At 48.3% G+C, this 26,769-nt stretch overlaps 1 long non-coding RNA gene across 2 annotated transcripts in view; it reads left to right on the top strand.

Annotated features, from left to right (window-relative positions):
• The window catches only part of LOC141167107 (uncharacterized), a 57,698-nt gene extending 49,659 nt beyond the window's left edge, over nucleotides 1-8,039 (top strand). The window contains exons 2-5 of one of the 2 annotated variants that reach the window (XR_012251394.1): nucleotides 7,321-7,457; nucleotides 7,528-7,634; nucleotides 7,725-7,825; nucleotides 7,906-8,039. This is a non-coding gene — a long non-coding RNA (uncharacterized lncRNA). The remainder of the gene's footprint in view (nucleotides 1-7,320; nucleotides 7,458-7,527; nucleotides 7,635-7,724; nucleotides 7,826-7,905) is intronic. The other variant, XR_012251393.1, reaches the window with a different exon arrangement.
• The last annotated feature ends 18,730 nt before the right edge of the window (nucleotides 8,040-26,769 follow it).

Genomic DNA, 26,769 nt, shown 5'->3' with positions numbered 1-26,769 from the left:
TCACTGTCTGGTTCTTCAGGGCCACTCAATTGTATTTGTTGGTGATGAGGCATTTGGACTTCATACAAATTTACTGTGCCCATTTCCTCACCATGACTTGAATAATATCAGGTGTATTTTGAACTATTGTCGGACCAGGGTCAGTAGGTTTGTTGAGTGTGCCATTGGCATTCTTTTCACAAAATGACAGGTGCTTTTGAGATCTATGCATATGGATGAATCAACTCTAACAGAACATAAACCAATGTAATGAGGGGATGAGCTGCCCACGATAAATTAAAGGGAAGGGTTTCAGAAGAACGATCGCAAGAGCAGCTGTATGAAAACCTCCCAATACAACATATAAATTGAGCGCCTGTCAATAATATAGCATCAATTGGGGCTCGTTGTAGGAAATTTTTCTGCTTGTGTTAAAGGGAATCTATTAGCTACCTAATCCCAGGGCAGCATGATGTAGGGACAGAGACCCCGATTCCTGCGATGTATCAGTTACTTGTCAGTTTAGTGTAGCTTTTATGAAATCACTGTTTTATCTACAGGAGATTATCAGTAGAAGACTACTTGGCCTGTTGCATTGTAGTCCACTCACACACCCACCACTGATTAGCAAATTTCAACCTATGCACAGTGTACACAGAAAGCTTCCAATCAGTGATGTGAGCGGGGTTACACAGAGCTCAGCATTCAGAGCACTGCTAGATCTGCAGCAGATAAAACAGTTGTTAATCAAAACTACATTAAATTAAAACAAAAGCAAGCAGTAAAGGAAGTGATAAATAGCTGGATTCAGGAACTCAGCCCCTCCATCATGCTGCTCTCAGATAATGTAACAAAAACCTGGTGACAGATTCCCTTTAAAGACCCTCTACAATACACAGACAGTGACAGCGAGGGCCATGTATAGACCTGAGGATGCTGCAGTGTTTTTGTGTTCAGGCACCCGTTCGGTGGCCCCATCGAGGTTTAGGTCCAAACTCCCACACAATGGGAATTGGACGTATGTGACAATGGGGCCATAGACTATAATGTACACTCTGCCGTGCATCATTTTTGAGCATGTACGCCTACTGGAGGCAGACACTGAGATATAGTAGACTGCATCTGAGTGTCCGCCTCTAGTAGGTGTATATGTTACACGCACGCTGCCTAAGTTCAGATAGGGGCGAGACTGGTTACATGAATTCGTTGGAATCCTGGGGGAACCATTACCCAGGGCGACCATAGGCTGCAGCTTCTCTCAGGCACACGATAGATTCAGTTGCTGACCAGACACATCTGACTAGAGTCTTCATAAACGGTAGAACAGTAACATTTACTGAGGCACAGCAAGTGCAATGCAAATGTCTCTTTGAGCAACAGGCTCCAGTAATAACAGTACAGTCTCCTTTGCAGCACAGCAGTACACAATCTATTATCCGGTAGCACAGTACAGCACAGTTTTAATGCATACACAACCACAGGCTTTTCCTTCACAAGGACTCAATAGTACACAGCATTCTTTATCCTGCATGGAGATAGAGGGGGAGAAGGATGTGATGAGGGAGATGATCTCTATGACAGTCCTTATCTTCCTGGCTGATAACACTCCACACTGTTAGCTCAGGGAGTCTAACTGACCTTTTTTTATCTTCCCTCCTGACCTGAATTCTGTTCCCTTTCCTTCTGTGAGATACAGATCATAAGCCACCTTTCTCTTCGGCTCCGGCCAGAAAAGTAAACAACTTCCCCACAATCCCCCTGGGGCTCTGCTAAAAAAACTCCCCTTCTCCTGTGACTGTGTTAACCCCTCTAGTTGATGGATGCTTCTGGAGCACAACACTTCCTGTCTCCTGTGCTTGTGTTACTTCTAATAGTTGCTGAATGCTTTTAAACAACAGCACTACTTCCGGAAAACGTTCTCTCTGCCAGCACCATTATAGTCTAAGGCCCCGTAGGCACATACGTCCGAATCCTGTTTTGTCGGGGGTTCGGACGTACGCGCCAATGGGCCACAGAACAGATGCCGGAACGCAATGTGAAAGCACACTAACAATGCTCAGGACAGCAGATGCTTGAGGGACTGAATTTGCTGGCATTTCATCATGCCTAGAAGTGGACTTTCCCAGCTATCTATATGGCTAATTTTAAAGCATCTGGACCATGGGAAAGTTTAAATTAAATTTCCTTTCCTCCTTTGGCGTGCATTGTGGCCTTTATCTTTCTTTTATTATTATTTTATGTTTGTCTTTCCTTAAATGGTTAACAAAGTGATAAGTGTAGTTTGATTGGGTTCCAGCTGATATGTCCTTGCTATTTCTTTAAGGGTAATTACATACAAATGAACAGGTTAAGCGGGTTCAACTCAAAGTGAAACCAAGGATTAACATCTTAAAAACATACTCCTGCAACATGTTGATTCTACCTCTTTATTCAGAGAAAATGTAACTTCCTCATTGTGACTCTTGCCTCCACAGTATGATACAATACTTATTTATTGAGTACACTAACAGTATACCAGTTTTTTACCACTTAGCCACAGATAGTAGCTCATTTCAGATTGCCTTAATCTTCATTGTCGCAAAATGTACATTTCCAGAAACTCAATAGTAAAGCTGAATGTAGAATCGAAAATGTTTTTGGACAAGTGCTTGTTTTCAATACATAGAGGGGAGTTCTCCGCTGTCAGACACCCGATTGTGCATGTTGAAATGTAGCATGCCCAATCCTTCATACCTCAACATTTGCTATTAGGGGAAAGTCAGTGCACCTCCATACTTTCCATTAAGATTGGTTAAGATTGCTCCATCTGTACATATTATATTGTAAGAGATCGAAAGTCTGTGAAATAGATACTGTAAGATTGATTAGAACCATGAGCAGGTCATTTACGTCTGGATTTTTAACAGCAAAGTTAGTGTTATGTTAAAAAATATCTAATACCTAAAGAAGAGATAATTCTGCAGATGTCGCAAAACAGCAACTCTTAGAATGTCCTGACTTTAAAAATGTCTCTACAGTCAAAGAATTTTTTTTACACCCTTAGCAAGTTTAGAACTATATTATCCAGCTGTATCATCGCTGATGCCCACCATGAACAATCCTGCCAATCACACAACTTCAGCAAACAGCTTTACTCTTCCTCCTTTTAATTATTTTGCTAATCACCAAAATCATGGTGGTGTAATGTTTTTTAAATCTCTTCTGTAAAAAAAAAAAAACTTTGAAAATCCATATTGAGTAGCTTTTCATTTCGGCGTAGTTTGTTGGATCCCTAATGGATCAAATTGAGTTGCCTTTTCTGTTCTTGAATCTGTAGCTCTCTAAGCACCAATAAGGGGTGGCCTTTTATCCATATTACATAGCTCTTTCTATCTACTAGCTTTGGGAGTTACATTGCTAATCTTACACAGGCCCTACTACATTCTAATTACATTACATGAACTATTTCTAAACCTACGTTTCAAAGACTATTTAGTGGGAGGCACCATGTACAATATGAGGTGATCCTGTCCAACAGTAACTATACTCTAGTTACGTATTAATTGAGATGGTGACAGGACTCCGTGTCCTACAATACCAACAGTGTGCCTTTTAGGTGATGAACCTCTAAATATGCCAAATCCCTCTTTCAAATTATCTCAATACATTCTGCTTGCTGCCAAAATTTACAATGCCTCAAAATGGAAATCCAGTTGTTATAGCATGTATCATCATGATATGTGAGAAACTGGCGGGATTCAATGCTGATACAGTCAATTGTTTTCATAAAATGTGGTCATCATGGTTGTCCTCTCATTCACCTGACATATGTGGTCATCATGGTTGTCCTCTCATTCACCTGACATATGTGGTCATCATGGTTGTCCTCTCATTCAACTGACATGCGTGGTCACCATGGTTGTCCTCTCATTCACCTGACATAAGTGGTGTGGCAAGACGACTTACTCGGCTGCAGTCGGAAGTAGATACAGTGTAAAATACAGTAGATTCGCGCTTCCCTTTTGACCAAAATGTGATGGGGTACTACGTAAATGGTAACAAATATGGTAGATAAGGAGGTGTGTGCGTATGAGTATGAGGATAAAAAAGAAAAAAATAATAATGATGGATGACTAAAAAATGTATATAAGAAGGAAAATAAAAACAATGGTATGGAAAAAAAAAAAAAAAGGGGGGACCAGCAGTAGTATATTAGTGTAAAATCCCAAAAGGGGAGTAAACGGACACTAAATGACCATAACGAAACTCCCCCGATATACCTACCCTCTTGCAGCCATTTCCAAAATTCCACCACGCCATGTGTAGAAACAAACACCAATCCTCCACAAGTAAGGAAAAGATTAAGTAAATCCAATTTTTTTCAGGTGGCCCCAAAAAGAGATCTAAGAGAGGCCGCAGGAGGGGGGGGGGGGGGGGGGGGGGAGTTCACCAAAAAGAAGACGCAACCTCAGGAGTCAAACCCACACCAAACCTTAAACCAAGGCATCTTTAACTTAAGTCAATATTCTTTAAAACCAAACGAAATTTCTTTGTTGAACAAAGGCCTCAAATATGCCCCTTCCTCTAAATTTCGGAAATTTGAGGCCTTTATAGGAATAAAACAATTCATGCGCAAAATTGCCATCAAAAAACATTTCCTTAAAAAAGACCTAACCTTAGCAAAGTCTATTACAGAAGAACCACATGTCACTTATTCACATACTAAACTGCAAAACAAATCTCACTTCAACCCCCTTAATGAATATTCAGAAGCCCTTTTAAGTTTTCAACAAAATACTATTTCCGATATACGCCGTATTAGTGACAAAAAATGCGCCAAGTTCAAAAATAACCTCACCATATCCGAACAACAAGCAATACGGCAACTACAAAATAACAAAAATATTGTCATTAGGCCAGCCGACAAAGGAGGTGGAATTGTCCTTCTGGAACTAAACCAATACCAGACCGAAGCCTCCAGAATCTTGAACGACAGACGCACTTACCAAATCTTACCACAAGATCCCACAGAAGCCTATAAACTCGAACTAAAAACACTAACGATAAAAGGACTACAATCTGGCTTTATAAATAAAAAAGAGTTCGAGTATATCAATATTCCCTATCCCAGAACTGCTGTCTTCTACTATTTACCCAAGATCCACAAATCACTCTCTAACCCCCCAGGTAGACCAATTATATCAGGCATACAATGCCTAACTTCTAATCTATCCAGATTTGTGGATCTTCACCTTCAAAACCTGGTTCCAAAACTCCCCTCCTACCTCAAGGACAGCAAACACATACTACAGTTACTTCAGAACTTAGTATGGAAAGACAACTACATCTTGGGCACTTTGGATATCACAGCACTTTACACAGTCATACAACATGATAAAGGTTGCGAAGCAGCAGCACATTTTCTAGACCACTTTAATGTGACACCACCGGAACAAACTTCCTTTTTAAAGGACTGTATGAGGTTCATTTTGACCCACAACTTCTTTCTACACGAGGGGCACTACTACACCCAGCAATGGGGTATGGCCATGGGGACCAGGTTCGCCCCCAGTTACGCCAACCTCTACGTAGGGAGATGGGAACAGACCACCATCTACCCTGGGGGTACCCTACATACGAACCTGGTCCTCTGGCAAAGATACATAGACGACATCATTTTCATATGGTCAGGTGACCAACCCTCACTTAACCAATTTTTACTAGACATAAATAAGAACGACTACCATCTGGAATTCACATATCACACTAGCATCAACCAAATTAATTTTCTTGACTTGGACATATACATTGAGGAAGGACATTTACAAACCCGCACTTACTCCAAACCAACGGACGCAAATAGTTTCATTCCACTTGACAGCTGTCATCTACCCCAATGGCTACTAAATATACCTTATAGCCAATATACTAGACTCCACCGTAACTGTTCTCTCACACAAGACTTTGAAACAGAAGCAAATATTCTCACACACAAATTTCTAGAAAAAGGTTACCAAGCCTCATTCCTTGAATCAGCAAAAAATAAAGTCTGCAATTCTTCCAGGAATAGGCTACTGACAGACAAAAAATTAAAACCGAACCACACATGGAATGATACCATCATAGATATCCCCATCATCCTGCAATACAACTCAAACATCCATTTAATCCGGAAAATTGTAAAAAAACATTGGGATATACTAAAGGATGATAAGATCATTGGGGACAAACTGGCACGAAACCCTAGATTTGTGTTCAGAAAAGCCCAGAATTTGGGTAATCTAATTGCCCCATCAGTGAGAAACCCACCAACCACTCACCATTCCTCTAACATATTCACAAGAAACCTGAAAGGTTTCTTTCCATGCAAGAAGTGTAAAGCCTGCAAACAGGCATTAACAACAAAACAATGCACAATCACAACATCACAAAAAGAATACCCCATCAAAGACTTTCTTACATGTTCCACATCGGGTGTCATTTATTGTCTGAAATGCCCATGTGAAAAGTTATACATAGGGCGTACTATACGCCCCATGTTCATACGCATTAACGAACACTTAAGAAACATCAAGAACCAATTTCCCGGACACCCTCTTTCTGCACACTATGCAGAAAAACATGGAGGAAAAATTACAGGTACTAAGATATCAGGAATACAAACTGTACCAAAAAATTGGAGAAGGGGCAACTTTATTAAAAAGATGTCCAGAAGAGAAAGTTTTTGGATTTTTGAAATGGATACCCTCAAACCAAAGGGACTCAACACCGAAATAGAACTCTTTGCCTTTAATGACCTATGAAGGTCATTAAAGGCTCTACCTAATCAAGATGGACCAATCAAATAACCAAACTTCAAAGTCTGCAACTACAAAAGGGACCACTGGCAGAATAGGACCATCCCTGATGAAGAAAGCCGTAGTCTTTCGAAACGCATAGGAACTGGTCCCTCTGCCACACCGTACGAGCCTAATCACGTGCCTCACACGTGACCGTGACGTCACGCCAGGTCCTGTAAGGCCCTGCACCGCTACTACAGGTATTGCGGAGTCAGAGTCACCGGCCGGGACTCCACTCCCCTGCCTCAGCGCGCCCTCCTGCACTACCGTACTCTCCAGCCTAAAGATATCTCCTGTGCCTCATTAAGAAGGTAAGAGAGCCCTCTCTACAAACGGATCATCGGACTTTAGTACGGAGGTAAGCTCTATACCTCCCCATGTACCAGCAGTGACCAGCTATTAGAAAGCTTCTACCACAGTTCTATATACTTTCCAGCTATGCTGTAAACAGTTGTATTCAGAACTTTTTTATCTCTACTAACCTCCATTGCACCTTCTAATTTTATGCCCTTTTTTCCTCCAGTAGGATTACCCATTTTCCTTCTCCTATTGACTATACAGACCTATTCACAACTGCAGATGCACAGACCTCTTTCACCACCCTTTGGCTAACTGGCATTACCATACCCTGGGACCCATAGAGACTGCTCCTGTACTCAGGTACTTTCTAGCTATTTCTTTTTTATGACCTGCTTCGACCATCCACTATACCATTAACCCTTTCATCCAGGACTTTATACCGTCTCTACAAACATCTACTGGCCTCCATCAGCCTCCTGCTACATAGGCGTACCACCCGCCACCCATGAGCACATCCCCGATTACACCTTAAATCAGGTAACTGCTGTTTTTCTCTCTTCTTTTTTTCTTCACTTCTACTACCACTTCCATTATAATATTACTCACCCCTCTCTCTATTCCCCACAGAACCATCATCTTTTCTCTTAAGCCACCATCAGCTGATCCCACTGCGTCTACAAGGACGTTCTCGGCACCTGAGTATCCATTCCACCCCACTCTACCCACAGGTAACTATCATTAATCCTAGTTCACACTATTCACATCCCATACACATCACTCATTCCTCTCTTCTCCATTTTTGCAGCAGAACTCTTACCTGAAGCGTCTTCACTTATCCATACAGCGGACCCCACTAGTAACCTTGGAGTCCTCCCATTGTTCATATTCCCTTTTTAACCTTATTTTTATTGTGCCCAAGACCTCTCTTGTTTTTATCCGTTTACCCCCTCCTCCTTTATTAGATTTATTATAATAAATATATATATTTTTTCTACAGATATTTGTCAGTGTCCGTTTACTCCCCTTTTGGGATTTTACACTAATATACTACTGCTGGTCCCCCCTTTTTTTTTTTTTTTTTTTTTTTTCCATACCATTGTTTTTATTTTCCTTCTTATATACATTTTTTAGTCATCCATCATTATTATTTTTTTCTTTTTTATCCTCATACTCATACGCACACACCTCCTTATCTACCATATTTGTTACCATTTACGTAGTACCCCATCACATTTTGGTCAAAAGGGAAGCGCGAATCTACTGTATTTTACACTTTTCGGTACCATTTCATGATACTTTGGACAAGTAGTGGCTCTTGTTCCAGACTTGCTGCAAGCCCTTACTGACCACCTACCAGCGCCACTGCTCCTTGCATTATTTTGGAAGTAGATACAGGAACTGTTTCGTCTCCAGATTTATTATGTCAGCATAAAGCACTGCAAACTTCAGCAAAACTAAACTCAGCCTTGTTGGCATAAAGGTAAAACAAAAGACAAATGGCAACACAGTCCATATGTGTGCGGGTTTGCCCTGCACCAATTTGAAGCCTTCAACTCCTCTCTGAGCTGAAATTACATAGCCTGGAGACTCACCAACCACGAAAAAAAACAGGACTGAGCATTTAAACTTGCTCAGCCACACCCTGGCGGGAGGTACTGTGAATGGCTTCCCACCCTCTTTGCCATTCACAAAAAACCATGCCCTTTAAGTGAGTTAACCCCAGCATATAACATGCTGGCAGAAAGTTTGTAGGTTTCAGTTCACACAGGCTAGCAGCCGGCGTGACAAATACCTCCCCTCGTATATAACACCAGTGACTCTGTCACATATTCCCTTCCTCTGCCCAAAGCCGGGGGTTTGGGCACCTTCAGACACCAAGCAGGGGATTGTGGAGAGGGCATCAACATTAGCGTGTAACTTCCTGAGTCTATGCTCCACGTGAAAATCAAAGTCTTGGAGACCTAAGAACCACCTAGTTAACCGGGGATTCTTACCCTTCTTTTTCTAAAACCATCTCAAAAGGGGCATAGTCTGACACCAATTTAAACTTTCGGTCAAGTAGATAATATCTTGTCTATGGTCCATTTTATGGCTAAGTATTCTTTCTCCACAATGGCATAATTTTTCTCGCAGGATGAGAGCTTCCGGCTCATATACATAATGGGATGCTCTTCCCCATTTATCTCCTGCGACAGCACAGCTCCTAGGCCAACTTCTGAGGCATCTGTCTGGAGCACAAATTCTTTAGTAAAGTCTGGTGCGACCAGGACCGGCTGCTTACACAGTGCCAGCTTCAACTGCTGGAACGCCATCTCAGTTTCAACTGACCATTTCACCATCGTTGATTTGGCGCCTTTCAGAAGGTACATCAGTGGTGCGGTAATCATTGCCAAATTTTGGATAAACCACCAGTAATGTCCCACGATTCCAAGAAACGCTCTCACCTGCTTCTTGGAGAGTGGTTGCGGCCAGTTCTGAATTGCCTTGATTTTATTGACCTGTGGCTTAATTTCGCCTCTCCCGACGACGTAGCCTAAGTACTTGGCCTCCTCCTTTCCAATAGTACATTTTTTCGGATTTATAGTAAATCCCACCGTCCTCAGAGCATCCAGAATCGCCTGTACCTTTGGCAGATGACTAGCCCAGTCTGGGCTAAAGACGACAATGTCATCAAAGTAGGCTGCGGCAAACTTCTTATGTGGGGTGAGGATCCGATCCATGGCCCTCTGGAAGGTGGCTGGGTCCCTCTGCAGTCTGAAAGGCATTCGGCTGTACTGGAAGCACCCATCAGGTGTTGAGAAAGCTGTTTTCTCCTTGGCCCTCTGGGACATGGGGATCTGCCAGTAGCCCTTCTGTTACGGGTCCGGGTGGTGGAACCTCTGTGCTTCGGTGCAAGGAGGGACCAGAGGGGCGTGACTAAGTGCCTACTTGGACCGACCCAAGTCACACGACGGCTTAGTTGACTCCGTGAACCAGGGAGGGACCGGGCAGGTGAACCAGGTGCCACTCTGGGACCGACCTTGTGTGAGAGCAGGTGACTCCCACGGGTCAGATTGCAGGAGCTGACCGCTACATCAGATGAGCACGGCTGGAAGGCTGGCGGGTGGTCTGGGTAGATAAGCAGGCAGGTAAGGCTGATAGCCAGACAGATGTTCTGGGTAGGCAAGCTGGCGGGCACGGCAGGTTACTTGGCACGTGCTCCGGGTAGGTAGGCTGGTGGGCACGGCAGGTGACTGGCAGGTGCTCCAGGTAGGCAGACTGGCGGACACGGCAGGTTACTTGGCAGGTGCTCCGTGTAGGCAGGCTGGCGGGCACGGCAGGTAACTGGCAAGTGCTCCAGGTAGGCAGGCTGGCAGATACGGCAGGTTACTTGGCAGATGCTCTGGGTAGGCAGGCTGGCGAGCACGGCAGGTAACTGGCAGGTGCTCCAGGTAGGCAGGCTGGCGGACACTGCTGTTAGACAGACTGGCGGGCTGGACTGTTAGACAGACTGGCGGGCAGGACTGACAGGCAGCGGGACGTGAGGGCTGAGGAAAGTGTTAGAACACAAACAACAACCTTGCACAGGCACCTCCATTTTGGAGCGAGCAGGGCAGGTACCTGGCAGGTGCTCCAGGTAGGCAGGCTGGCAGACACGGCTGTTAGACAGACTGGCGGGCTGGACTGTTAGACAGACAGGCGGGCAGGACTGACAGGCAGCGGGACTGAGGAAAGTGTTAGCACACAAACAACAACCTTGCACAGGCACCTCCATTTTGGAGGAGGTGCTTTATAAAGGGGAAGTCCTCCGGCCCTCAGCCGGGGACTCTTTAGGAAGGCGTCCTCGGCCCCTTTAAGAGGGAGGGAGTGTGCCCTAAGCACAGTGCCCGGGAAGCTGCACGCAGTGTGCACCGCAGAGACGCCGATGCTACAGCACTACAGCACCCCCCCCCCCCCCTTTACGCCCCCTCTTCTTTAGGCCCGCAAGAAATTTTTTAAGAAGATGAGGGGCATTAATGTTCTCTCTGGGTTCCGAAGACCTCTCCTCCGCACCAAACCCCTTCCAATCCACAAGAAAGAAGGTCTTTCCTCTTACCCTCTTGGTGGCCAAAATGTTTTCTACCTCAAAGACGTCCTCCGCGGAGACTGGAGCTGGGGTGGTACCTGGATCATCAGAGAAAGAATTAAGGACAACTGGTTTGAGGAGAGATACATGAAAGGAGTTGGGGATCCGTAAGGTGACCGAGAGTTTCAGCTTGTAAGCCACGGGATTAATTTGGTTCAGAACCTCTAATGGACCGATGAACCGCGGACCCAACTTATAAGAAGGTATCTTGAGACGGACATATTCGGAGGAAAGTCAGACCTTGTCTCCCGGACGGAAGTGAGGCGGATCCAGACGTCTCTTATCAGCATGTTTCTTCATCCGCTCAGAGGACTGAAGAAGCGCACATCTAGTGTCTTCCCAAATAGCCGAAAATTCGCTGACGAGAGACTCCGCGGCAGGATTGTCCACTGAAGAGGAGACTGTAAACGGAATCCGGGGGTGTTGACCGTAGACCACAAAAAACGGGGATTTAGTAGAAGACTCGTTCTAATGGTTGTTATAAGAAAACTCGGCCCAGGGCAGGAGCTCAACCCAATTGCTATGGTGAGCGTTGACAAAGTGCCAAAGAAAGCTGGTAAGGATCTGGTTGATACGTTCCACTTGACCATTGGACTGAGGATGATAAGCAGAGGAGAAATCCAAAGAGACATCCAGCAGCTTGCACGTGGCTCTCCAGAAGCGTGAAGTAAATTGAACTCCGCAATCCGAGACAATGTGGAGGGGTAGGCCGTGAAGACGGAAGATGTGATGGATGAAGTCCTTAACCAGCACAGATGCAGATGGAAGACCAGGCAGAGGGATGAAGTGGGCCATCTTAGAAAAGCGGTCGGCGACCACCCAAATGACAGTACATGCGGCAGAAACAGGGAGATCCGTGATGAAGTCCATTGCAATGTGTTGCCACGGAACGGAAGGCACGGGAAGAGGAAGAAGACGGCCGGCAGGAAGGTGCCTGGGAACCTTGTTACGGGCACAAGAAGAACAAGGCGCGACAAAGTCTGCAACATCCTTGCGCAGGGAAGGCCACCAGTAATGTCGGGCAATGAGCAGAAAAGTCTTCCTCTGGCCAGCATGACCGGCTAGTTTGAATGAATGGCCCCAGAGTAGAACCTTCTTCCGATCCGGAACCGCTACAAAGGTCTTACCGGGTGGAAGATGAGATAAGTCAAATGGAGCAACAGTCATTACTTTGGAGGGATCAATGATATGTAGAGGCTCCTCCTCTTGGTCGGAAGACAGGAATGAGGGGGATAGAGCGTCAGCTTTAATGTTCTTGTCCGCCGGGCGGTAGTGCAGAGTGAAGCAGAATCGGGCAAAGAATAGAGACCGCCTGGCCTGATGCGAATTTAGTCTTTGGGCGTTCTGCAAATAAGTGAGGTTTTCGTGTTCAGTGTAGATGACCACCGGGTGCAGAGCCCCCTCCAGCAAGTAGCGCCACTCCTCCAGCGCTAATTTGATGGCCAGCAGCTCACAATCTCCTATGGAGTAGTTGCGCTCGGGCGAGGAGAAGAGCTTGGAGAAGAAGCCGCAGGTTATCATTCTCCCGGACGAGGATTTCTGGGTGAGAACTGTTCCGGCTCCGGAGGAGGATGCATCAACCTCCAGGAAGAACTGCTTGTTGCAATCCGGACGGTGTAGCACAGGAGCGGAGGAGAAGGCTTGTTTAAGGGAGACGAAGGCCTTCTCTGCTTCGGAAGTCCATTCCCTAGGATTTGCTCCTTTACGGGTGAGCGCGGAGATGGGAGCAGTCCAGGAGGAGAAATGAGGAATGAAGAGGTGGTAATAGTTTGCGAAGCCCAGGAATAGCTGAATCGCCTACAACCCCTCCGGTCGGGGCCGCTTTAAGACGGCAGACACCTTCTCGGGATCCATCCGCAGACCAGTCTCGGAGATAATATAGCCCAGGAATGGCAGACAGGTCTGCTCAAAGAGGCATTTCTCATATTTAGTGTATGGGCGATTCTTCCAGAGCCTCAACAGAACCTGACGAACATCCCTCCTGTGTGAGGGCAGATCCGGAGAGAAAACCAAGATATCGTCCAGGTACACCACCACGCAAGAATACAGGAGATCACAGAAGATGTTGGTAACCAGCTCCTGGAAGATGGCTGGAGAATTACAGAGACCAAAGGGCTTCACGCGGTATTCGTAGTGACCGTCCCGGGTGTTGAATGCCCTCTTCCACTCATCTCCCTGGCTGATCTGGACCAAATTGTACGCCCCACGAAGATCGAGCTTGGTGAAGATCTTCGCACCTTTAAGGCGGTCAAACAGCTGCGAGATGAGAGGCAGGGGGTACTTATTTTTGATGGTAATCTGGTTTAGGTCCCTGTAATCAATACAGAGACGTAGAGAGCCGTCTTTCTTCTTGACGAAGAAGAATCCTGCTCCAGCCGGAGAGGTGGATTTCTGGATAAATCCCCTAGCAAGATTCTCTTCTATGTACTCAGACATGGCCTGGGTCTCAGCCAGCGACAAGGGGAGGAGAAGCACCAGGTACCAGGTCGATGGGGCAATCATATGGCCTATGAGGTGGCAGTGTCTCCGCTTCCTTTTTGTCAAAGACGTCCGCATAGGACCAGTAGGGTGCCGGCAGACCAGGTAGATTAGCCGGAGTAGACGGGGGTCAAGCAGGACGAACCGGAACCAGACAGGACTCATGGCATTCCTGACCCCAACGGATCACTTCACCAGATCTCCAATTCAGGACGGGCTCATGTCTTTGTAACCAGGGTAGACCAAACAAGAGGGAGTGAGAGAGACTGGACAGCACATGAAAGGAGATCTCCGAGTGCAGCATTCCCACCTGAAGGGTTACAGGCTCTGTGACAAGCAAGATAGTCTCCGGGAGAAGCCTCCCATCCACGGAGGCAACCGACAACGGTTCAGCCAGACGTACGGTAGGAATCTGATACTGCTCCACAACAGCCTGTTGAATGAGGTTCCCAGTGGCTCCGGAATCCAGATGGGCAGTCTCGAAGAAGTGGGTCTCACCACTGGAAATAGAAACAGACAGAGTCAAGGACGGAGAGGATTTACTCTTGCCTAGGACGACCTCTCCGAGCGGTCCTAGACACTGGAGTTTCCCGGCCTCACTGGGCAGGAACGGATCAGATGCTCTATACTGCCACAGTAGAAGCAACTCCCCTCGGCTCAGCGTGTCTCCAGTCGAGACTTGACCATCTTGGTTTGGTCAATTTGCATAGGCTCTGACGAACATGCCCGGGGGATTGCTGGTTGCGGAAAGCTTCTCTCTCGGGTCGTCTCCTTAGTACATTCCAGAAAACAGATGTCGATCCAGGTAGCTAATGACACCAGGTCGTCCAGTGTGGAAGGGATGTCACGACCGGCTAGCTCATCCTTGATCCATCAGGAAAGACCCTCCCAAAAGGTGGACACTAGGGCCTCATTGTTCCAGGCAAGTTCAGATGCGCGGATTCGGAAACGTATGGCATACTGGCCCACAGTGAGACTCCCTTGGCGGAGACGGAGAAGTGAGGAGGCAGTAGAAGATTTTTGTCCGGGCTCATCGAAGACCTTCCGGAAGGCAGCGAGGAAAGCCAGAAGATCGGACACCAGAGGATCCCCTCTTTCCCACAGAGGGTTTAGCCATGCCAATGCCTCTCCGGTGAGGTGAGACATGATGAACGCCACCTTGGCCCGGTCTAAGGTGAACTGGTGTGCCAGGAGTTCAAAGTGCAGCGTGCACTGATTTATGAAGCCCCGACATAAGACGGGGTCACCACCAAAACGTGGAGGCGCAGAGAGTCCAAAGCCGGGTGCCACAGCGCCACTGGGTTGAGGTACCGCCGGAGCGGGTGCTGCTCGGTTAGAGACGGAAACAGTCAGGGTGGACAGCGCATCAAGGCGGGAGTTGACTGTCAGCAGATAGGACAGTATAGTATTCTGTTGGGATCTCTGGCGAGAGACCTCCTGATACAGGTCTGAGAGCGAAGGAGCCTGGGAGCCACCGGGTTCCATGGCCTGTGCAAACTGTTATGGGTCCGGGTGGTGGAACCTCTGTGCTTCGGTGCAAGGAGGGACCAGAGGGGCGTGACTAAGTGCCTACTCGGACCGACCCAGGTCACACGGCGGCTTAGTCGACTCCGTGAACCAGGGAGGGACTGGGCAGGTGAACCAGGTGCCACTCTGAGACCGACCTTGTGTGAGAGCAGGTGACTCCCACGGGTCAGATGACAGGAGCTGACCGGTACAACAGATGAGCACGGCAGGAAGGCTGGCGGGTGGTCCGGGTAGATAAGCAAGCAGGTACGGCTGATAGCCAGACAGGTGTTCCGGGTAGGCAAGCTGGCAGGCACGGCAGGTTACTTGGCAGGTGCTCCGGGTAGGCAGGCTGGCGGGCATGGCAGGTGACTGGCAGGTACTCCAGGTAGGCAGACTAGCGGACACGGCAGGTTACTTGGCAGGTGCTCCGGGTAGGCAGGCTGGCGGGCACGGCAGGTAACTGGCAGGTGCTCCAGGTAGGCAGGCTGGCGGACACGGCTGTTAGATAGACTGGCGGGCTGAACTGACAGGCAGCGGGACCTGAGGGCTGAGGAAAGTGTTAGCACACAAACAACAACCTTGCCAACCATTTTGGAGGAGGTGCTTTATAAAGGGGGAAGTCCTCCGGCCATTGGCCGGGGACTCTTTAGGACGGCGCGTGAGGCCCATTTAAGAGGGAGGGAGCGTGCGTGCGTGCACCCTAAGCACAGTGCCTGGGAAGCTGCACGCAGTGAGCGCCACAGCAGCAGCAGGGGAGCAGGAAGACGCTGGACCGGGACCGCGGCGGTGAGGGGAACGGCATCTCTGCCCGGCAGAAGGCAGAGACGCCGATGCTACACCTTCATCAAGTCGAGGGTGGTAATATACATCGCAGGTCCAAGCCTTTCGATGAGTTCATCAACGCGGGGCATCGGGTATGCGTCACACTTGGATATGAATAAAGAGAAAATTTCAGCTCACACCTGAGATGTAATCCCAGTCTGGCATGGAGCACGGCGTCCTTGCTGCTGCACAGCGCCTGGGTCAATGAGGAAGTGAAGATGGATCCAGCTCAACACACCGGGCAATTAATTAAAATTCAGCAATCTTTATTGGCAAATCCTTTTAAAAACTTGTAGAAAAGACAAAAAATGGACATCTCAGGCGACAAAGCATATATTATTGGGTGGTGTGTATAAAATATACCTTACGCGTTTCGAGTGAAAAGCTCTTGAATACTGCCTATGAAAGCTATGAATTGCCCGGGGTGTTGAGCTGGATCCATCTTTACTTCCTCAGTCACACTTGCATACCTTATTCAGCTTGCAGTACTTGCTACAAAATCTCCACTCCCCGTCGGGCTTCAGCACGAGAAGGATGGGACTCGACCATCCGCTTTTTGATTCCTCTATCACCCCGAGGTCCAGCATCCTCTTCACCTCAGGAATCTTATAGGGTTTAAGGTTTACCCTAACATGCACTTCCGTCAGCACGTCATGCTCGATCACCTGCGTACGTCCCGGCAACTCCGAGAACAGGTCACTGTGCCATTGCAGCAGCTCTCTACATTGTTGCTTCTGTGCCGGCGATAGAGTCTCTGCTATCGTGACATCCTCGACTTTGGCTTTGGGACTGGCTCCCAAACAAGGAGCCCCCAACATTTCCCGATCTCGCCATGGCTTGAGCAAGTTCACATGGTACACTTGGTGCGGCTTTCTTCGGCCAGGCTGGTGAACTTTGTAGTTCACTTCGCTGAATTTCTCCACCACCTCATACGGACCTTGCCACTTGGCCAAGAACTTTCTCTTGACAGTGGGAATAAGCACCAGAACGTGATCCCCAGGCTGGAACTGCCTCAGCCTTGCAGATCGGTTATAGACCCTTGCCTGGGCCTCTTGTGCCTGGAGGAGATGCGCCTTCACGATAGGCATCACTTTCGCCATTCTCTCCTGCATCTGGGCAACATGTTCTATGATGCTCCGGTGGGGTGTAACCTCGGCTTCCCAGGTTTCCTTAGCAATATCCAGGAGCCCTCGCGGATGTCGTCCATACATTAGCTCAAATGGGGAGAAACCCGTAGAGGCTTATGGTACCTCTCTTACCGAGAAGAGCAGGAACGGTAGCAGGTAGTCCCAGTCACGACCATCCTTCTCTACGACCTTTTTGAGCATCGCTTTTAAGGTTTTATTAAAGCGCTCCACCAGGCCGTCTGTCTGCGGATGGTAAACGGAGGTTCGGAGTTAGGTAATCTGAAGGACTTTACACAGCTCCTTCATTACCTTACTCATGAACGAGGTTCCTTGGTCCGTTAGTATCTCCTTATACAGTCCAGTCCTGGCAAATATATGGACCTGACATACATGGTCACCATGGTTGTCTTTTCAATCACCTGACATATATGGTCACTATGGTTGTCCTCTCATTCACCTAACATACATGGTCACCATGGTTGTCCTCTCATTCACCTGACATATGTGGTCACCATGGTTGTCCTCTCATTCACCTAACATACATGGTCACCATGGTTGTCCTCTCATTCACCTGACATATGTGGTCACCATGGTTGTCCTCTCATTCACCGCATATATATTTCCTTGTTCTCTACTTAATGGATCCAATGATATTATGCACTGTACTTTTCAAACATCATTTTTATTAGGATTTTCAGAAAAGAAAAAACATATAAAGACATATGAACAATGCCAAAATGAACATTAATCAGGAGCCCGTACGCCGATCAGGCACATTGTATAATCAATAAATTGTGATTAGCTGGCACAACAAATAAACAAAGATTAAGTATTAACAACTTACAGTCATCATTGTCAACAAAAGGAATTAAGTAAATATAAATAATTCATATTGATTATCTCCCATGTTTTATGCGTAATAGTCATTTAGATCCTCTAGAATATACCATTCTGTAGAAGTAAGTGGTTCGACAATTTTGTTTTCTTCAGTCAGAGAGCAACACGTTATAATAAACTGTCTCCATTTTGACAAAAAATTGCCAGCCTGTTGTTCCTTGTTACTGATGGCATCTAGCTGTTCTACTCCCATAAAGTGTTTCAATTGGATTATCAGCTCTGCTATGGGGGGAATGTTGGGGTCTAGCCAATGTTTGAGTATCTGTTTTTTTGCCAGGAAGAGTAGAGTATGGAGCAGTTTTTTTTTTTGTTTTTTTTTTATTTTGTAGGGGTTCTCTGGGTTACTCCAATAATGTAGTAGAGCTAAGTATGGAGAGCGGGTGTACTCTGGACCCCATATAGTATTCATCAAATCTGAAACCTGATTCCAAAATACTGTTGAATTGGTGCAGGACCATAGGCCGTGCATAAGGTCAGAATATGGATGATGACATTTAGGGCATGCAATTAGTCTATTTGATAATGGATCTTTTTTTGGTATATTAATGGCGTATATGGCCCCATGTATTATTTTATATTGAGTTTCTCTCCATGTTTCATTTATAATGTATTTTCTAAATACCTTCCAGCCTAATCTGATCTTAGTGGGAATTTCAACGTCTTCCAATTGTTGCTTCCAATATTTAAAGAAAATGTCAGGGTGTATCTTTAACAAATTAGATTTCCTAACCGAATAAAGACTAGATATTGAGGGGGTGCCGGTTGGGGATAGTAGAATGATGTCCAATTAATTTTGGGAGGTCTCGCAAGTAACATCCCTTAAGTTTGACATAACAGAAAGTCTGATTTGTTCATATTGAAAGCCATGTTGGAGAGGTAGACCATACTTATCCATACACTCTGGGTATGTCAACCATCTCTGATCGGTTAGGTGGAGGAGGTGAGATATGTTATCTATACCCACTTGCTGCCATTTGAAAAATAATTTGTTTTCAATGCCCTGAGGAAATTCTGGATTCCGCCAAAGTGGCAGGTGCTTCGAAATTCTAAAAAAAGGCCATATTTCTTCCTAACCGCATTCCAAGCGAAAATGGTGTCTTTAAAAGTTACTGATTTTTTTATTTCTAGTAGTAGGGAAGTATAGCGAGAGTGTAGAATTGCAGTTAAATTGAAGGGTTATGCACAGTCTGATTCCAAAGAGTAATCAGAGTATGTATGTCTTTTGTGGAGTGTAGCATCGGCGTCCCTGCCTCCTGCTAGGCAGGGACGCCGTTCCCCTCACCTCTCCGCTCCGTGCCCGGCGTCTTCCTCCCGCTCTGCTGGCAGCGCGCGCTGCTTCCCGGCCTCTGCGCTTAGGGCGCGCGCGCTCCCCCTCTCTTAAAGGGGCCGCGCATGCCTTCCTAAGGAGTCCCCGGCCAATGGCCGGAGGACCTCACCATATATAAGGCACCTCCTCCAAAATGGAGGTGCCCGAGCAATGTTGTTGCAAAGCCTTTCGACTCTGCTTCAGCCCTCAGGTCCCGTTACCAGTTACCTGCCAGTCACCTGCCAGATTCCAGCTTGATACCTGCCTGATACCTGCCTGATATCTGCTTACCTGCTTGCTATCCTGTGGTCCGACAGTCTGCCTACCAGCACCTGCCAGTCTGTCTATGGATCAGTCCGCCTGCGGACCAGGAAGTACCTGCCAGATACCTGCCTGATACCTGCCTGCCTGTCCAGAGACTCTTACTCGCTCACCTGGGAGCGCTCACCTGCTACCTGCCTGCTAGCCTACCTGGAGGCTTAGCCGTCAATCGCTGTGACCACCTGCCTGTCCAGAGACTCTTGCCCGCTCACCTGGGAGCGCTCATCTGCTACCTGCCTGCTAGCCTACCTGGAGGCCCTGCCGTCACTTGCCGTGACCACCTGCCTGTCCAGAGACTCTAGCCTGCTCACCTGGGAGCGCTCACCTGCTACCTGCCTGCTAGCCTATCTAGAGACTCTTTCCCTGCTGTCACTTGCCGTGACCACCTGCCCGTCTAGAGACTCTTACCCTGCTGTCACTTGCCGTGACCATCCGCCTGTCAAGAGACTGTCCCCGTCACTTGCCGTGACTTCCTGCCCCTTCTACCCAGAGACTGTCCCTGTCACTTGCCGTGACTACCTGCCCGCCTTCCCTGGGAGCCACCCGCTTCCTTACAAGGACTGCCCCTTTGTATAGTTGCTCAGAGGTTCCACCTCCCAGACCCGTTACAGTTTGCTCCGGCCATGGAACCCGGTGGCACCCAAGCTCCCTCGCTCTCGGACCTATGCCATGAACTGTCCCGTCAGAGGTCCCAACAGGAGTCCATCCTGAGCCACCTGCGTAGTGTTAACTCCCGCCTGGACACACTGACTATATCTTCGGGACCGGCTTCCAGTCGCACGACTCCTACCCCGGCAGCTCCGCTGCCCATCAATTCCATGGCATCTCTTCCCGGTCCCCTCCTCACCGCCCCGCCTAGTTTTGGCGGAGATCCCGGTCAGGCACGGGGCTTCATTAACCTGTGCACTCTGCACTTCGAACTGTTGGCACACCAGTTTTCCACCGACCGAGCCAAAGTAGCCTTCATCATGTCCCATCTCACGGGGGAGGCGCTGGCTTGGCTAAATCCTCTATGGGAGAGAGGAGACCCCCTGGTGTCCAATCTGCCAGCCTTTCTCTCGGCCTTCCAGAAGGTCTTCGACGAACCAGGACGGAGGGCCTCATCCGCCTCATCTCTGCTACGCCTCCGCCAAGGAAGTCTCACCGTGGGCCAATATGCCATACGGTTCCGTACCCTTGCTTCGGAGCTTGCCTGGGATAACGACGCCCTGGTGTCCGTCTTCTGGGAGGGTCTGTCCGGCCGTAATAAAGATGAACTCGCCGGTCGGGACATTCCTACCACTCTCGACGACTTGATTACACTTGCCACCCGGATTGACATCCGGTTCCAGGAGCGCACCAAAGAGGTCACCCGTGAGAGGAGGTTTCCACGCCTTGCCCCTACCTTCCAGAGATCCGTCACTTCCTCCGTTACTCCTCCGGCGCACTCACCCGAGCCTATGCAGGTCGACCAGACCAAGATGGTCAAGACCCGTCAGGAATTACGCTGTGTCGAGGGGAGATGCTTCTACTGTGGCAGTAAGGAGCACCGGATCCGTTCCTGCCCGGAGAGGTCGGGAAACGCCTGTGTCTAGGATCGCTCAGAGAGGTCACCCTAGACAGAAATAAACCCTCTCCATTTCTAATGCTGTCGGTCTCTATCATCTGCGGGGAGAACCGTTATTTTGAACTGGCTCTGGAGCTGCCGGAAATCTCATTTCTCAGTCCCTGGTAGAGAAATACCGCATTCCCACCAAACCTCTGGCTGTACCCTTATCTGTCCCCGCCGTGGATGGGGGCCTCTTTCCACATCCCATCCAACTCATCACCGAATCCATAACTCTGCAGGTGGGAATGCTGCACTCTGAGAGCATCTGCTTCCATGTTCTGCCTGAACTCTCTCACGACCTCTTGCTAGGCCTACCTTGGCTCCAGAGACACGCACCCGTGCTTGATTGGCAGACCAGAGAAGTTCTTCGCTGGGGACAGGACTGCCATAAGACTTGTTTAGTTCCCGTTCATCCTGCTCGTCCTTCTCCTACCCCAGCCAATCTACCCGGCCTACCGGCTCCCTATTGGTCTTTTGCGGACGTCTTTAATAAAAGAGAAGCAGAGACATTACCCCCTCATAGACCATACGACTGCCCAATTGACCTAATGCCTTGCGCTACTCCTCCCCGTGGGCGTATTTACCCTTTGTCCGCTGCTGAGACCCGGTCCATATCTGAATATATTGAGGAGAATCTTGCCCGGGGATTTATCCGGAAATCTACCTCCCCGGCGGGAGCAGGCTTCTTCTTCGTCAAAAAGAAGGACGGCTCACTCCGTCCCTGTATAGACTATAGAGCCCTTAACCAGATCACAGTGAAGAATAAATACCCCCTTCCGCTCATTCCTGAATTATTTGACCGTCTGAGGGGGGCTAGAATCTTCACCAAGCTGGACCTCCGTGGGGCGTATAATCTGGTCCGTATCCGTCAGGGGGATGAATGGAAGACGGCATTCAACACCCGGGATGGCCACTATGAATATCTTGTAATGCCCTTCGGTCTCTGTAACGCTCCCGCCGTCTTTCAAGAGTTGGTCAATGACATCTTCCGTGACCTTCTCTACTCCTGCGTGGTGGTGTACCTGGACGACATCTTGGTCTTCTCTCCGGATCTTCTCACTCACCGGAGGGACGTTCGTCAGGTCCTGCTCAGGCTCAGGCAGAACCACCTCTACGCTAAATATGAGAAGTGCCTCTTTGAGCAGACCTCACTTCCGTTTCTGGGCTACATAATCTCTCAGACCGGCCTACAAATGGACCCTGAGAAACTGTCTGCCATCGAGAAGTGGCCCCGACCAGAGGGGTTGAAGGCTATTCAGCGGTTCCTGGGCTTCGCCAACTACTACCGCCTCTTCATTCCGCACTTCTCTTCTCGGACTGCCCCTATCTCGGCGCTCACCCGTAAGGGCGCTAATCCCAGAGAATGGTCGCTCGAAGCAGAGGAGGCCTTCCTTTCCTTAAAACGAGCTTTTTCCTCCGCCCCTGTGCTGCATCGTCCGGACGGCAACAAACAATTCTTTCTAGAAGTCGACGCTTCCTCCTCCGGAGCCGGAGCAGTACTTACCCAAAAGTCGTCTTCCGGAAGAATGGTAACTTGCGGCTTCTTCTCCAAACTCTTCTCCTCTTCTGAGCGCAATTATTCTATAGGAGACCGAGAATTGTTGGCCATTAAGCTGGCACTGGAGGAGTGGCGTTACCTGCTCGAGGGGGCTCTTCACCCGGTAATAATTTACACGGACCACAAGAACTTGGCTTACCTCCAGAGTGCCCAGAGACTTAACCCGCGCCAAGCCCGGTGGTCCTTGTTCTTGGCCCGCTTTAACTTCATTCTTCATTTTCGCCCGGCTGACAAAAACATCAAAGCTGATGCCTTATCCTGATCCTTTTTGGTCTCTGATCTTGAGGAGGAGCCTAAACGCATCATCGACCCCACCAAAGTAATGCAGGTGGCCCTCGTGAATCTAAATCGTCTTCCACCCGGTAAGACGTTCGTAACTGTTCCTGATCATGAGAAGATTCTACACTGGGGACACTCGTCCAAGCTAGCTGGCCACGCTGGTCAGAAAAAGACCCTCCAGCTTATTTCCCGGCATTACTGGTGGCCTACCCTGCACAAGGACGTAATAGACTTTGTTTCAGCCAGTATGTCCTGCGCCCGCAACAAGGTTCCGAGACATCTGCCAGCCGGCCGTCTCCTTCCCCTTCCTGTACCTGCTGCCCCGTGGCAGCATATAGCTATGGACTTTATAACGGACCTCCCTGTCTCTGCCGGTTGTACGGTCATATGGGTGGTCGCTGACCGCTTTTCCAACTCACTTTATTCCCCTGCCGGGTCTCCCGTCTGCATCAGAGTTAGCTAAAGACTTTATCCATCATGTCTTCCGTCTTCATAGTCTTCCTCTCCACATCGTATCCGACCGAGGGGTTCAGTTCACCTCTCGTTTTTGGCGAGCCATTTGTAAACTGCTGGGGGTCACCTTGGACTTTTCTTCTGCTTATCACCCACAGTCCAATGGCCAAGTAGAACGGATCAACCAAATTTTAACCAGTTACCTGCGGCACTTTGTTAATGCTCACCATTCCGACTGGGTGGACCTTTTACCGTGGGCCGAATTTTCTTACAATAATCACGAGAGCGAATCTTCCTCCAAATCCCCGTTTTTTGTAGTCTTCGGTCAGCATCCTCGGATCCCGTTTCCCGTCTCCGCCTCGGTGGACAATCCGGCTGCGGAATCTCTTGTTAACGAATTTTCCTCCATTTGGGAAAGTACCAGATCCGCACTTCTTCAGTCATCCGAGCGGATGAAAAAACAGGCTGACTAGAGACGTCTGGATCCACCACAATTCCGTCCTGGAGATTAGGTCTGGCTCTCGTCCAAATATGTCCGGCTCAAGATTCCTTCCTACAAGTTAGGGCCTCGGTTCATCGGCCCACTGGAAGTTATCAAACAAATCAACCCGGTGGCCTATAAATTGAAACTCCCGGCCAATTTGTGGATTCCTAACTCCTTCCATGTATCTCTACTCAAACCCGTGATACTTAACTCTTTTTCCAAGTCTACAGGTACGCCTCCTGCTCCGGTTTCCGCTGAAAACGAGTTTGAGGTAGAGAAAATTCTGGCCACAAAAAGGGTAAGAGGAAGAACCTTTTTTCTAGTGGATTGGAAGGGGTTTGGTCCTGAGGAGAGAACATGGGAGCCCCGGGAGAACATCCATGCCTCGCTCATCCTTGATAAATTTCTGTCTGGCCTAAAAAAGGGGGGCCTAAAGGGGGGGGGTACTGTAGCATCGGCGTCCCTGCCTCCTGCTAGGCAGGGACGCCGTTCCCCTCACTTCTCCGCTCCGTGCCCGGCGTCTTCCTCCCGCTCTGCTGGCAGCACGTGCTGCTCCCCGGCCTCTGTGCTTAGGGCGCGCGTGCGCTCCCCCTCTCTTAAAGGGGCCGCACGCGCCGTCCTAAGGAGTCCCCAGCCAATGGCCGGAGGACCTCACCATGTATAAGGCACCTCCTCCAAAATGGAGGTGCCCGAGCAATGCTGTTGCAAAGCCTTTCAACTCTGCTTCAGCCCTCAGGTCCCGTTACCAGTTACCTGCCAGTCACCTGCCAGATTCCTGCTTGATACCTTCCTGATACCTGCTTGATATCTGCTTACCTGCTTGCTATCCTGTGGTCCGACAGTCTGCCTACCAGCACCTGCCAGTCTGTCTATGGATCAGTCCGCCTGCGGACCCGGAAGTACCTGCCAGATACCTGCCTGATACCTGCCTGCCTGTCCAGAGACTCTTACTCGCTCACCTGGGAGCGCTCACCTGCTACCTGCCTGCTAGCCTACCTGGAGGCTTAGCCGTCACTCGCTGTGACCACTTGCCTGTCCAGAGACTCTTGCCCGCTCACCTGGGAGCGTTCACCTGCTACCTGCCTGCTAGCCTACCTGGAGGCTCTACCGTCACTTGCCGTGACCACCTGCCTGTCCAGAGACTCTTGCCCGCTCACCTGGGAGCGCTCATCTGCTACCTGCCTGCTAGCCTACCTGGAGGCCCTGCCGTCACTTGCCGTGACCACCTGCCTGTCCAGAGACTCTTGCCTGCTCACCTGGGAGCGCTCACCTGCTACCTGCCTGCTAGCCTATCTAGAGACTCTTTCCCTGCTGTCACTTGCCGTGACCACCTGCCCGTCTAGAGACTCTTACCCTGCTGTCACTTGCCGTGACCATCCGCCTGTCAAGAGACTGTCCCCGTGACTTCCTGCCCCTTCTACCCAGAGACTGTCCCTGTCACTTGCCGTGACTACCTGCCCGCCTTCCCTGGGAGCCACCCGCTTCCTTACAAGGACTGCCCCTTTGTATAGTTGCTCGGAGGTTCCACCTCCGAGACCCGTTACATGGAGCCAGACTATTATGTAGCGAAAGAGGCAGGCAAGGTTATAGTTCCTGATGCTCGGAAAATTGATGCCACCGTCGTCTTTGGATGACATAAGTTTGTCTAGATTAATCCTAGGATGTTTTCCCTTCCAAATAAAATGACTGAAGGCCCTATTGAGTGTAGTTTCAGTGGCAATGGTACAGTTTGGAGTTGATACATAATTTTGGAAGTACTGATCATCTTGACCAAATGTGCCCTGCCTAGAAAAGACAAGGGCAAATCCAGCCATGACTTCAATTGATTAGTGATTTTTTTGATGAGGGGGGGATAATTTAACGTGTACAAAGAGGATGGCAAGCGACCTATTTTGATGCCCAAATAGGTGATATGAGAGGGAGCTATAGTAATATCGTTAAAGTTTTATTCCTTTTTCAGTTAATGGTAATAATTCACATTTTTTAGCATTTATTTTAAACCCTGAGTAAGTACCAAAATTTTTAAGTAAATCCAATACTAAAGGTAAATGCAGGATGGGATCAGACATAAACAGAATGATATCGTCTGCAAAAAATGCAGCCTGATTGATTTCTTATTAAATTGGATGCCTGAGAAAGTTTTAGGGTCCGTTAGAATACGAACTAAGGGTTCTAGCGCTTGGTTAAAAAGTAAGGGGGACAAAGGACACCCTTGTCTCGTTCCCTTCTCAAGAGGGAAGGGAGTGGATAGAAAGCCCGGGGTATACACCTGAGCTATTGGAGACATATATAAATTGCGTATATAATTAAAGAAGGGGCCTGACAACGACATCTTAGTTAAGACCTTTTACAACCAATTTCAACTAATGTTATCAAAGGCCTTTTCGGCGTCTAGGGAGACAATCGCCGGGGAACCTTTTAAATTAGGTGTAGAGTGGATTTTATCTAGTGCCAACAGTACTTTCCTAATATTTAGCGTGGCTGAGCGACCTTTGACAAAACCTGCTTGTACAGGAGATGAGGTGAGGTAAAATAGAGGCCAGTCTATGCACTGTACTTTTCTACCATAAAGTTTATATGTTTGTTGCTTAAAAACGTTGATAATCCCATGTATTACAATGTGCCTTGTGACTTAGTTGGGACAATGGGACAAGAGGTTGGCCTAGTAGACACCAGTCTAATGAACACAGTAAAAAGGTGAAATGGGTTGCAATCTGAAATATCTGTCATTTTTTGACAATTAGG

This window comes from Phyllobates terribilis, unplaced genomic scaffold (assembly GCF_046119375.1).
Source record: "Phyllobates terribilis strain yellow unplaced genomic scaffold, ASM4611937v1 Scaffold_1__5_contigs__length_1240528914, whole genome shotgun sequence".
Lineage (NCBI taxonomy): Eukaryota > Metazoa > Chordata > Amphibia > Anura > Dendrobatidae > Phyllobates > Phyllobates terribilis.
Note: the sequence above shows the minus strand (reverse complement) of the source record. Positions and strands in the feature narration are given on the sequence as shown.